The 15,068-nt window shown below is 34.0% G+C and overlaps 1 protein-coding gene across 2 annotated transcripts in view; it reads left to right on the top strand.

Moving 5' to 3' along the window:
* LOC128220413 (probable G-protein coupled receptor B0563.6) overlaps nucleotides 1-15,068 on the top strand; it is a 49,069-nt gene that overhangs the window by 23,492 nt on the left and 10,509 nt on the right. Inside the window, exon 1 of one of the 2 annotated variants that reach the window (XM_052928792.1) lies at nucleotides 4,520-4,599. The exons of the other annotated variant lie outside the window; for it this stretch is intronic. The gene's annotated coding sequence lies outside the window, so the exon portion shown is untranslated. Of the gene's footprint in view, nucleotides 1-4,519; nucleotides 4,600-15,068 lie in introns of those variants that run through there. 2 annotated transcript variants of the gene reach the window in all.

The following is a 15,068-nucleotide window of genomic DNA, read 5'->3' as shown; positions in this document are numbered from 1 at the left end:
TATTCTACCGATTAAGCACTCCATTTGCCGGTAGAGAAAATTAACTGCGTTAATCTGTGAAACCTTGGTATACTAGCTACTGATCAACATCGACGCTTCGAATACTAGTCTAGTTATTGAGACGCATATCGTCTACGTTTAAAGATCCACTCTTACTCCAAAATATGATTTACCTCAAATAATACAATTGTTTAAGTATACCAAAACTGATGAATAAATGTCGAAAACAATTGTTAGTATGAAAGATACTGTGAATATATGAGTCGAAAGTAGATCACAGTTAATCCCTTACCAGTCACCAATCAATTAATATTTTTGCGTTTTCAGGTATGAAATACACTGTTACAATCATGTTATCAGAAACTTTTTTTTTTAAATGTATTATTTAGTGAGTAGTTTAAGGTTTATCACTCAAATTTTAAGTTTGTTATACATGTGTTAGTATTGCTTTTGAATAAAAGTGTCACTTTAAGATTTATTTTGCAACTACTGATAAACCAATAAGTTCAATAAAACACTGATTAAGCTCTCGATAGCACAATCGTTTTGTAAATAAACGAACTCTATATAAAGACACGTTATAAGAAAGAAGTTTTCCTCTGACAATAATTCTTTCCTTCACAATAACTATCAAAAAATGAGTTTTGTAGGCTTGATATTCTGGAGGCACTCCTAAGTGCAATGTACCTAGTGATCATATTTGATAATTTTCATTTGCGTCTGAGTCACTGAATTTTATGAAGCTTCTTATTCATTGGACATAATTCATGGAATACACAGTGGATTTGAATGCATATAATGACCAGAAAGGCAGATGACGTTTGATTGTACAAAAATCATAGGTCCAAAAGACAGACTGTTATAATCTAAAAAAACATAAATTCAGTTATGAGAACCAGGTACAAGATAAAATAATATACGCCAAGACACATTCATCAAATAAATATATCTTACGCAACGTTTTTCGTGTGAATATGACCGGTTTGTGACTAGTTTTCTCGACTGCTTGAATCTCTGGAACATCATATCGAACAGTTATAATATGGTACATACATTTACTTAAGTATAAATATACTGAGGCAATTATTTTGAACTAGCTAATACGATGTTCGCCGAATAGGTCATTAAATTAACCATTTGCTAGTCAAGCATAACTTCCATTCCTATAATAACATGTTGTTATCCTGTTTGTTTCGCCTTCAATGCATTTGATAGCAGAATATTAGAGACATTAAGCAATTACCAATCGCATTCTTAAGCATGAACGATGACACCTCACGATATACCCTGCTTTGAACTTCCATGCTGGCATTATTTATCTTATTTTTACACGCCGGTGATATATTTAAAGGCTGGAAATTAATCAGATTTAAAAATGTGAATAATTGAACGGTTTTGTTATTTCTAAATGATTTATTGGAATTGTGCCTATTCGTATCTATTGTTTATTTGACGTCACACGCTAGTATTTTCCAAAAGTATGGCCAATCAAAAATGACGTTACGATGATTCTTCAATTGTAAATATTTCGCAACAATTTGACTCGTTATTAATGACGTCCCATAAGGTATTCGATCTTTGACACCTGATATCTTTAAAATACCTAATCTCGCTAATACGAGTCACAAGCCCCCATGTCACCCCATAATGTCTAAAGCCTTATGTCATTCCCTTAAACGTTACCTGCTCCTGCTTAATGCGGCAATAACACATCCTGTTCACGCGTTCGAACCTTTAAAAAACTTGAAGCGGTTCCTATTTGCCAGCAGTCTCGAAAGATTGTAAGTATCTTCCATGGCCGAGATTGTTAGATACGTTCACCCCAACCCGAGCGTAGGGTGTTTGGCGGAAACCAGGTTTACCGAGTTTGCACAGAACACCCTACGCGATGATTTGGATTAACCTTTCTTACACTCTCGTCCATGGAAGGCACTTATATTCAAGCATTGTCAAATTTTGAGATCTACTTATCTGAGGTGGGAGAAATTAATTTCTCGGGGACAAATATCACCAACTTTGTAAGTAAATGGTTTCAAGCCAACCCAGCTGAGATTTAAAAAGTTACAATCAGTTTTAATTTGGTTGTCCATAGTATATAACCTATACTTCACTTATTGTTTTTTTTTTATCTATTTAAGACTTTTTCTCAAAGGTGTTGTTCCAGTTTCATTAACCCTGCCATGATATACAACAAAAAAACCTATGACCTTACCGTTTCATTCGGCATATTACAGAGGCTATTAACGTTTCTTTCCGGTAATCAAGGCAGATTTGTGCTAGGTACTCATTATTACGTCCTCATAATTTGACGTTTCAGAGCGATTGAATTATCTTGAAGTCAATTATACCCTAGTCCAATTAATCACATTAAAAGCCGAGGCGGTCTTTCTGGGCACAAAATCACACTATCATGTCATGCCTACGAGGACAATTTTCCACCGTAGGAGCCTCGGACAAGAATATACATTGTTGTCATTGTGTTATATCATCCGTAAGCGTTTCCGATGACCATAAACGTGACGTACAAATACGTCATATTTGCGTATCAGAACCGAACGACCGTTGGTGACCACAGCTGTGGTTGTTTTGATTGTCTTGGTGGAGGTTGTGATTCACCAAGTATAGCATTTATACTTAAAGATTGTTGTCACTCCTTTATTAGCCTGAGTCACGTTCGGTTGCTCTTAAAAGTTATGCGGTTTGGGCATCAGATATATAAATCACATACACCGTCTAAACACACTCTTACCAAAACAAGCAACAAGGAAGACGAGTGTGTTTGGGCAGCAAGTGAAACACAGGGGGACACAAAACAATACGACTCTGCAATTATTATTGATTTCTCGGCATTTATCTAATTTCTTTCGACAATTTTAAATATTTCAGTGAAGATATCCGTTTATATAAATAACTCTCAAAAATATCAACAAAATATTCTTCTAAGAGGGGCAAAAACCAAAAAAAAAGTTAGTGATGCCTTGACAACAGTCTTTGAAGGATTGGCCTCCGTTCACCAAATACCACTAAACTACGTCTCCTTCTCGGGCTAAACAGCGCTCTCTACCATACTGTCTAAATTAGTTTTGGTCCGGCTATTTCTGACCAAGTACAAGGTAAATGAACAATATTCTGCTTTTTTATATAAATCACGTGTTACACAACAATTACGTTTCATTAATAAACGATGCTATTAGGTTCATCATTCAAGCAGTCCATTAGAAGCTGAGGCCAAGTGGCCATTTCTAAAAGTCCATGCAAACCGCGCTTAAATACACATACTCGATTCGTGAAATATAATAATGTGTATTATGTTTCATGTACGTCAAGGGATCATCTGGTTTTGCATTCTCTGCAAAAATAGTTTGTTTCCATGAAGATAACGTCTATTTGATGGATTGTTTTCAACAGCATTCAAATAATAGATGCACTTTCTACATTGATGACATTCGATAAGAATATGGGAACGCATGCGTAGTGGTGCTTTATGAAGTAAACTTCAAGGCTAATAAAGTTTTTGACGCTCAGATATCGGTCTTCCAGGTCTTGCAGATAATCAGGAATAGTGCATTTGCTACTGTCAAATAATATACAGCTCACTCTTTTCCGGGGATGGATATGCATAATCCACGATATTGTCGGTCCACCAACACTTATGGAAAATTGTTATTTAAGATAATTGTCATTACAAATAATACACCAAATGCCAATTTCTATTGGGGTATATTTTGAAAATGCCAAAATATCCATACTACAATGTGCTTGCTGTATGTATCACAGCTCGTATTTGTCCGTAGGGATGTTTTTTTTAAATACAAGTAAGCATGTTAAAGCTGTTTTCGTGAATAACGGCTCTAACGGCTGAAATCAGATTACCGCTCTCAATGCATTACAATAATCGTAAGTAACTGTTCCATCAACAACAGCTGCCTCATGCCTGAACGTGTTTTTGACGTTTATCAAGGACAGGAGTAGTATCTGCATATAAATACACAACTATACTTTTAAGAACATTTTCCGGTATTTGACGATTTGATAATTACAAAATGACTTATATTGAATGTTTTCACTATATCATTATATAGTTAGTTATTTTGATCTTTTTTTACTGAAATCGGAAGTTAAATTTGTATATATGCATTTTTTTAAAAAGTAAATTCAACTTTTAATATACTTTTTTATCAAATGAAATTGGACGTAACAATTAGTTAATTGGATATTTTACAATAACTTAAATAGAGTAATTCTAATTTTCTATTTTGTTCTGTTGTCAACTGAAATCGGATATTAAATCGACGCTAAATGGCTCTAAACGGGTACATACTATAAAATGACATTTTGTCATCGCAAGTTTCGGAAATTGACAAGATGTCAAGTCAAACTAACTTTCTTGTCATACGCATGTTCTTATCTGATTGTTAAAGAAATCTTACTGGGATAAAATGCGCTAAAGCCATATCGAAAAAATAAATAACAAGATTATCGGCGGCTAAAGAATATTATAGATCTAATTTTCATCATTTTCATTTACATAAAGTGGAGCGAGGGCAGTTAGGCCACTAGCCGAGAAAGCTTTGTAGTTACGTGATATTTTGGTCAGAGGTAAAAGCTTTATTTAATAAGTAAATGAGTGTCATAAGATGGTGAATTTTCGCAGTTTTGTTAATACTTCAATATAGCAAAAGAAATAAGTGTTGGTTGTACCGAATAAATTCAGGAATGTGATCTTTTAGTGTACTTTTCAACAATCAACGACTTGAAGGTAATTACATGTAGATTCTTTAAATTGGCTCGGTATGTTTGCGTAGAACAGTTTCTGGTATGTCGTGTTTATTTTTGCCATTCATATAATGTTTTGCTACTTCAATTACAATATTTTGTTCTGTTTTCGCCTGGTAATGAAAATCAACAAAACCGCACATTCTGGTACTGAATTGAGCTTGTTTGAGAAAGAAAAGAAAAAAGAAAATAATAAAAGAAGTTGAAGATCAAGAAAAGATTATCTTATTCCTTCGTTGACAAATAAACAATTAAAAAATGTCATTAAGAGTTGTTAATACCATTTGATTGCTTATAACACATTATTTAAAATTCGAGGTCATGGCGTAATCTGAAATTACCTCCAGACAACGGCACCCTCAGCTGTCATATTTACTTCGCGCATTTGCAGAGGGAACAGCGAACTTTTGATAATAGACTACTGTACCAAATCTTGTATACCGACAAAATACTCTCTGCGCAAATAAACGTTTGTAATCACCGACAAATCTGCTCTACATGATATGGAGCTACAGTAAATGGCGTAAATCCTAAATTGTCTTTGGCTAAAAAATATGTGCGTACAATGTGATAAAAGCGCCATACCATGTTTGTATTGTATTCACTTAGTTACACTTATAATAAGTTATTCTAAACCAAATGTGTACGCTCAATCATAGAGCCTCAATTTCAAAACATGACGGTTCAATGTATTCTTATCAGACACGCACGCACGTAACATTCCTGTATTTTTTCGTATTGTTAAATTCACATGACTTGTTCCTGTTTAACCTTTGACCGAAACGCGTGAAAAAGTTCCAAATGAATCCCAGGATCGACAGACGCTCTAAAGTAAAAGTGCCAAATTTCCTCTTTGATAACCATTTTGATTTGATTACAAACAAAACTTTAGCATGTTCTCAAAATGTGATATCAACGCCGTTGTAATTAAACTAATTGGAATAATAAAGGAACAGAATATAATAAGTCGTTCCCTACAACTGTGTACTCGTCCAAATATATCTCAGTATTGTACGGAACAATGAAAACCGACGTGCCATGAGCTATTTTCATTTTTTTTCAAAGCAAAACAGCTTGCTAAGTGTACTTTATTTTGTTGTTTTTTACAAAAAAAAATATCTGCACATAAAATCATTTGAAATGATACCAGAATAAGATGAGGTCAACAGCCACACAATGTTCATATTCTCTTAATCAATCCGACCCCAAAATAGAAATAGTTGTCTGATGGCCAGTAGGTCAAATGATGATCCCTGGTGTCCCCATGTAATACTGATATCACTTGGTGATTATTCCTCGTATAATGGCGCCTTGTGAACTCAAAATCTGAAAGAAAAATCACTCCAGTCGAATGTAACCTCCCGGATCGAAGTGCGTTAACAACGACGCTATTATATCGCGTGCTGGTCGCTCCACAAACACTGCTGGAAATGAAACAGCTAATTAAACGCGTCATGAAAATGATAGATCTTGTGTTATTTATTGTCTAGTGTCGCGGGCTTAATGTGAAAAGTAGTATCTTAAAATAAATATAGTACGCGTTACAACAGTATTACACTGAATCCAGGATATGCTAGTGTCTTCTTGTATAGATTCACATCACACCGTATTAATTGGTATTGTTCGAAAAATGTGTGTGTAAATATCAAGTGATCAAAAGACATACCATCGTTGTCTCCGTGGACATTCAAGTGGCAGCAATATTCTAAAGTTACGACTACATTGTAACTATTTTGCAACACACGATACAATTATTGCCTCCCATATTTCATTGGATCTTATTTCCGTTACAAAGAAATTACATTTGTAATATCAGTGCCCCGGGCATCTGTAACTGAATCAGTGTAGTGTCGTATAAACCAGGGGATTCGATATATAAGTCGGGTAAAACAATAATGGAAATGGTTAGTATCTGGTTTTGTATCGTATTTATATAAAGACAAAGACATACATTCTCGTTACAGTGTACCTTCGCTTTACTATTTTACCGGTTTTTTGTGATATTAGTGATAGAAATTAACGTATTGATTCAAGTTGTCAAGTAAACCATTTGCGGTAATGTCATATTCGCTTTGAATTCGTTATACTACATTAGGATATTATCACCGTTAATATACGGTTTTAGATAAAAACGTGACGTAAAACGAATTAAGTGGTATTATTTTATCTAAGTACGTTTTGGTCTTCTTCATCGAGTGGTTAAAATAGCTGCAAAAAATTTCATCTAACACTATTGAATACACAGGTATATTTACACCTCAACTTCAATTCCTTAAATGAACTGCCTTTCGGCAATTGCGTTCGTCAATCGATGAACGCAACACCTTCGGATATGTTCGGATCGCAATTCATCGAAAAACAATTTACATTAAAGCTATTGATCTTGTTAATGTATGTATTGTGGCAACCGGTCCCGAAAAATATAAATAAACATTTTAGAAAGTGTTAATTTATTATATTATAAATGTATTGCTGCCTTTAGTGTTTCAATTTTACGTTTAAAAGTGATTGTAAGTGGTTGATCTTTTCCCGCGTTATTGTGACGTCATTTGAAAAATGTTTCCGGTTACATTCGGGTCGTTCTGTTTACAGAATGGGTAAGAAAGAATTAGAGAAAGGTTTTCACCAAAGAAATGGAGAATATTTTTAACAATTTTTGTATGAGCTCATGAACTATTGGTGTGATTTAATAATGAATTGCGGGGTTGATGTCATTATCGGGGTATGAAGTTCATACCTTGATAATGACATCAACCCCGCAATTTATTCCTTAAATACACATGTGGTTGGCATTTTTTCACTTGTATTTGAACTTTTTCAGAATCATTTTTTTTTTATGAAAAAAAGACGCTAATCTGTAGAAAGTTAACTTACACAGTCAATAACAAACTTTCTGCCTCCCTTTAATGTATAAAGTATCATGACCTGTGAACCGGATTTGGCCGTTATGCTGTAGGTCAATGGGTTTTTGAAGGGTGAAAATGGAACCAATTTGTTGTTAAAAATTAAATGTGAAATTTCTTGCAATCTGTGGATCTATGAATGTGTACTTGGCTCTCCAGTCCAAATTTTCATATCAAAGTGGAATCGGTGAAATTATACTATTATGCATTTCTGGTTTATTTGAAACGGTGTTTTAGTTTAGGTAAAAGTGCACTTTGGCAATAATATGGAAATGTGATTGATCTAAATTGCAATGCTTAAAGAGCAAGTGCTTCCCTAAATTATCTATTTGCTTGTTAAGTGTGCGTTTCGTTCGTAGGCTTTCAGTCATTATCCTATTATAGCCTAGAATTAATTTAAAAGCAGAAGGGAAGTGACATGGAGCAATTCATATTCATATTTTTGAGCATGAATAAATACATATCGTGCACTGTTCTTCTTGGATTTTCTACGCCTGCAACATAAACTCATTCTTACTTGCTGATGCTATTACTACTGTGTGCCCGTATCATGCTTGATTGATTAGTTAAACTTTAATATTGGAATAAGTACGATCATTGTGTGTTGCTATCTGTTTCAATTCAGTGATAAATAAAGACAACCATTACATTGTAACTGATATAAGTATTAACAGGAACGCACCAAGACATAGTCCAGCCATGTTGCCGAATTGCTCGGAATCGCGAATACGACTTCACCCGCAACCTTTTAAGGTTAAATTAATTCCACAGCCATTTGGCGTTTATAATTGTTTTAAGTTTTTATTTCATAATTGTATTCTTCAAATATTTCGTAAGGGAAGGAGACACACCTACCGCTCACAACCCATTTACCATCTTTAAGGCAATCTATTTAAATGAAAGACCTAAACATGTAGAAAGGTCACTGATATATATATATGGGATTAAAACTACTGATTCAGATACGCACCTTAACGCCCAAGTTCGTTGTGGTTACAATATTGTTTAGCAAAACAATCAAAGCGTTCGAGTTGCCTGGTTGAATAGTTTTTGAATGATTGCACTAAAATGACGTTGAAAAATTATGCTTCCCCCAGCGATCTTCAAATAAACGCTAGTTTAATAGGCCATTTTCCTTAAATTAAAGCATCAGTAAAGGAATTCAAAACTATGTTCATTGTCGACGTAATGTCAATATTGATTTCACTCATGATTAAAGAAAAACATATATTTTCATTCAGGAAGAATTGCTCTGTGATCAATCGGTGAAAATAAATTCCGACCTTACACCAAATTCAACGAAAGATCCCTAGTACATTGTTACTGGTATCAATAGTAGTCCGGTTCCGTTAAAATTCCAATGTTGCTGAATTATGCCAATGGTTGACTCCCAACTATACTACTCAATACTTAATGCCTTGTCTTTGGTTCGACATTCGAAAATAGAAATAGCACTTGTAAGCTCCAACATTGTTTAGATATAGAATAAAAACATAAACAATTTGTAAACACATTTGTAATAATCATTGGCCAATACGGAGATGTCTAGTCGTCTATATATTAATCAAAACTCGTGGTTAAAGGCTAAAAGCCAAGGCCAAACCAACTCATTACGAACGAAACACAAACCAAAAGCATTAGAAACGTTAGCCAACTATGAACAATTTGCCAATGGTTACTGTAAGGGTCGAGGTTTCGGGTAATCATGCAGTGGTTTTTGATATTCAGGTAGTGGTTTTGGATATTTAAGTAGTGGATTTGGAAATTCGGGTAGTGGTTTGGCATTCGGATAGTGTTTTTTGGCATTCGGATAGTGGTTTTGGTTATTCAAGTAGTGAAATTGGGTATTTCAGTGTGATTTTGAGTATTCAAGTAGAGGTTTGGGTATTTCAGTGTGGTTTTGGGCATTCAAGTAGAGGTTTTGGGTATTTAAGTGTGGATTTGGGTATTCAATTAGAGGTTTTGGTGATTTCAGCGTGGTTTTGGGCATTCAAGTAGAGGTTTTGGATATTTCAGTGTGTGTTTTGGTATTCAAGTAGAGGTTTGGGGTATTTCAGTGTGGTGTGGGGAATTCAAGTAGAGGTTTTGGGTATTTTAGTGTGGTTTTGGGCATTCAAGTAGAGTATTTTGGTATTTAAGTGTGGTCTGGGACATTCAAGTAGTGGTATATAGGTATACAGATTGTGGCTTTGGGTTTCAGGCACTGGTATTGGTTATAGAATTGTCAATCAGATATACTGTATTTGAATTGTTCATATACAATTAGAATAACAAAGATTGGTTTATGGTACGCATGCGTCACGTAATATGCGTGAACTAAACAAATCGGGCTACATTTATTCCCCTGACCATCCATGTCATATTGTTGGTACTTTATATTAATTCTCTAAATAAATTCTTGAGCAAATTGTGGTCAAATCGGACTCGTCTGCTTTTGCTATCAATTAAAAAGCGGACACTTTAACTGTTTGTAAATGGGCTATGCCTGTTGTTTAATGGAACTCTTTATAGTGTATGTTGTCTGATGATAAGCTTTATTGATTTTCTGTTGCGCTTTCGCAATGGACTGATCGGTTACATTAATCAGAGTTGTGCCGCAAGTTTTCCTCTTTCTGTCGTTTTAAGCACCCAATTTACATCATTATTTTATGGCGTATTTGATTGCCCAAGAGGACATTGGAAATTGCGCATATTAAATTGTTTACAGGCGTGTTTCGTTTTCCAGGTTCCGAGGTAACCTAGCGTTAGTGTAAAAAGTAACAAAACAAAATGATAGAAAATAACATAGCAAACTTGACCGCCATTTCGGTGATTGCATGCTTCTTTCAAACTATTTACACTTATCATTGATACTTCGATTTACATATCTCGGCCTACGTTCAGTCGTTTAAACACGGAAATAAAAATGGTTAATTAGACACACTGTCACGAAAATTATTATGTATTTTTCAGTCAAGCTTTTTCTTGTTGGTTAAAAGATGCATTCACTTGGACCTACCAGACGGAACTCGTGTGGTGGACCTACCACACATTTTGTCATTTCTATGTATGCACATCTCACTATATTTACCGCTCTTCGAAAAGACGAGTTGATAATATAAGTGAACATAAAAAAACATATTAACGTTGTCACTGGGGACCATTAATCAAATTTAAGTGACAGCAATGTTATGTTTTAACGGGTTATCCGTGCTTTATGAGGAAGGCGAAAGGAGGTATTGGGTTCGCATTTGCATTGGATGTCATTTCCGCTCTTAATGCACTATTGCCATGACATATTCAGAAGCCCGATTAAGTAATGGGAATTTAAGGTTAAGGATCGTATTTGCTGTTTATTAATATATATGAACAGAGGAACATTATTTGTATTTAAGTAATCCGACCCACAAATTGGTAATAAATGGATATGTTCAGAGGAAGGAAAACAAAAAAAGTCCATTTACAATTCTTTAACCCTTTTAAAAAGTCACTATACTTGCAATTTCAATTGAAATAAGAGCATAAAATTATATATAAAAATAACTGTATTTACTGTATATATAAGTACCTTTGGTCCCTATAATTGCATTTGTAATAACATCGGGCGACCAGGCATTATCATTGTAACTTAAATGTTAATAAAGCTATAAATATACGAACTTATTCGTGGATCGTACAACTTCAAATCAAATACATTACCCTTCACTGTCTTTCAAACTTTGAACCGTTATAGCACATTACAATTAGGAAAGGAACTTCTTCATATACCTACTTTGACATTTACTCGTTCACTTCGCAATAATATTGGATCACAACATTGCTTGAAAATAATAGATCGTATCAAACTGTTAAAGGTAATGCATATTTTCCTTGATTACCTCAAATATCTGCAATTTTAACGTGTTATTCATAACAATACCTATTCAAATACTAACGATGAAAGAAAATAAAAGCGTAAAAAAGTTTGTTTCCTGTGTAAGACCGTGTAAATAATTTAACTTTCTATCACAGAAAGTTATACTTTTATTTGTGGGTAGGGACACTCCTGCAAATATTTCTGTCTCTGATCATTCGGGGAATTATGTTTTTTAGATTTAAAATCTACAAAAGATCTTCTATATACTGTCATATCAACATAAGACCATGCGGCGTTTATCACTGCCAGAGGTTGCGCCGCTCAGCAGAGACAATTATTGGAACATCTGTCTCAATAACTATAAAAGAGATTCGCCACCATGCCAGGCAAGTAGTACTCCGTTGGGTCCTCCAGTTGTTTTATACAACAAAAGACCACGGTCTCGCGTAGCATTGTGCCAACGAGACTGATTCATATAATGTTGCAATAAATTTAATCTAATACCGATATTGCCCTATCGCCTACTAGCTGTATATGACGAAGGTTAGGGCAACACTCCATATAATATTGATTGCATGATATTAACTTTCCGTCTTCTGCGTCGTAGAGCACAACATTAAACATAGCTCCATAGCCGTTCAAGATATTCTAAAGCATCATCATGCACATTTTGCCAAACACAGAATTTAAATGAAAAGCAAGGCAATATGTTTAAACTTTCGATTACTGGACTTATTTCTGCAGTTGTTCATATAACTATTCATAACTCTAGCTTAATACGTTGGGAGTAATGTTTTGTTTTCGGCTGAAAACAACAACAACAACAACAACACACAAGTTGTTTCCTTTGTTGTTTCGTTATCATTTGACATCAATACACAATTTAACAAATTCCGCTACTATGCATCTACTGCAACCAAAGATTGATTAAAAATAAGCAGACTCAAGAGCCAAATATATTAAAAGATAACACTACACGTGGCCAGCAAAGCAAAAGCTTATTAATTTGTTATCTAACAATTCGAATAAATCTCTAATTATTCCATCAAAATCCATATACTATGAAAACATCGTAAGAAAGTTATAAATTTGGTATTGTTCGTATCCATTTAAATGCTCTGCTCTGCTGTTTAAACAATTCCTGTATAGATCCATGCCCTGCCCATGTATGTTTTATGAATTTGCTATAAACATGTTTGATATTTTAATGCAAAAAAAGATTGAATTGAATTGAATAATTGGCAACTCATAATCTATGATATTACAAAGATAATCGGCATTGTAAACGTGGCCTAGGCAAAAGATGCCTTTTTTGCGCGTCAATAAGAGGAGTGTGATTTGTCAATTATGCTGTCTAAACGAGATACGTAAGCATTTTGTTAACACGATACGTAATTCGGTGTTACGACATTATTACAACTAACTACGTCGTTTTATCGAGATACGTAAGTGGTTTTAACGAGATAAAAACACACCTAAGTCACCTCCATGCCACTGTAGTTTCGTTATTTACTAATCCTTCTTTATGAGTTTTTTTTTCAGAAGACGTTTAAGTAACTATACCTAGATTTAAATGTATTTTAAAGTAAAAAAAGTCGTAAAAACGAGATTAAAGACGGTTTAAATGCATTTCCTGTTCTTTTAGGGAAATATATTTTTTTAATCCAAAAAACTGGTCTCTGTTCTGGAAACATTAATCAGCGAATGTTTACAACAGTATGGTTATTTAGACAGAAACATAAGTAACTCACCACGAATGTCGTTGAACAGTACATAATAAGAACATATCTATAGTTTCTTGAAGATATTTGTCCTGGTAATATCGAATTTGTTTGTAAAATAAATAAGTTTATGTTTCTCCAGTAAATCCTGCCTTTGGTAAAGGACTATGCAATAAACTGTGCGATACATCAAATGGGACTTAACTTTGGAGTATACACAGTTTGCTTATGTTATGATCGGACAATAATTATGTCACCGTGCATAAAACTTTTTTAAAGCGTAGCTGACAGAAGGTCCTTTATTTATCTAAATAAAATTAGAACTCGGTATTAGAACCACATTGTGGGTTTCTACATAGGTTTTTTTTTTTTCAATTTACTTATAAACTTTCTGGTGAAGTGTCTTCTTTGTAACGAAATTCTCATTTGCGTCGTGTTTCATTTTCCAACAACATTATTTTTTATTTATTACATCTAACTGACAGAAGCTCTCTCACTAAATTAGTCATATATATAAAAAATGACATTATATATGTCGGGAAATTGTTATAAAATATTACGTTTCCATCCGTAACCTATAGAGAAAAAAATCGTTACTATGACAGCCACTAGTTTAATGCGGTTAAGGACTTGCCTGTTTGAATGAGAAGGTCCTATTAAGAAGTTAAGAGAAACACTAAAATGTCTGATTATTCCAAAGACCTTGGAACATACTAAACAATTTCCTGAATGCAATTATTAAAGGCTTGTTTTCGGCTTAATGAGGCAATTAACGACGAAAATGTTAGTATATCTCGCATCAGAATTAATTACAATAATGAATATGTGAAAGTTTCCCCTTCCCCATTCAGTACCGAATACTCTTTCATTTACAGATCAAATCACGCGTAATGTTTACTATTTAAAGATGTTGAAAGTCTTTGTTACGAAATAATTATGCTCAATCTTTAGTTTCTTCTCACTTGAGTCCAACGATATACGTAAATCGCTATTTAAATGGGTACTTGCCTTCAAATAGTATGGATTGAAAGCGGTTCATTTTAATTCTTACAAGAAAAATGTTACCTTTGTTTTATATTTCACTGTTGTAATTAAATGCTTTCTAATTTTCACGATGCATGACTTTGAATCAAATTATTTCTAGCTGTTCAACACACAAAATGACAATATTAAAGCTCATTTCACAAAACATAAATTAGAATGCCCCTCCAAGCTGTCATGGTATTTGTCTTGGAACGCGTTCTGTTAATAAGAGTGAGCATAATGAACGTGTTGCCGTTTTTACAGTGTATTACAGAGCCATAAATCAGAACTTAATGGCTAATAATCTTGTCCAAAAGATGCTGAAACGTGATATATGTGTAGCATTAATCAAACAGCTTGCTTCTCATATTGCATTTTGTTTTTTTTGAACGATTTTAATGTATAAATGATGGGAACAGCGAAATATAACCCTCTGAATTAGATGAGACTATGTTTAGGAATTCCATGAAAATATAGGTATTACTTTGCAATATGTCCGAAATTGTATTGTCCCAAGTATTTGATTCTCAATTTTCGTTTTGGAGAAAAAACGAATAAAGATATTTAAACAACAGTTTGATGTAGAAACCGCGTGTGAAAAATTTCAGCCCATATTTGTGAACCATACTCAATTAAAACGATCACAAACTTGTATGAATATTCGTTTCTGGTCTAACAGTTTACAAGTTATGCATATCAGATCTATTACAGAAGTGTTTGCGTAGCATTCAATACAGATATGTTACTGTTTATCAAAGGAGTAGAGTGAAAATATCACCGAAAAGCCAAAATATAAGCGATCAGCTGTTG

Source organism: Mya arenaria, chromosome 15 (genome assembly GCF_026914265.1).
Source record: "Mya arenaria isolate MELC-2E11 chromosome 15, ASM2691426v1".
NCBI lineage: Eukaryota > Metazoa > Mollusca > Bivalvia > Myida > Myidae > Mya > Mya arenaria.
This window is presented reverse-complemented; position numbering and strand designations above follow the sequence as displayed.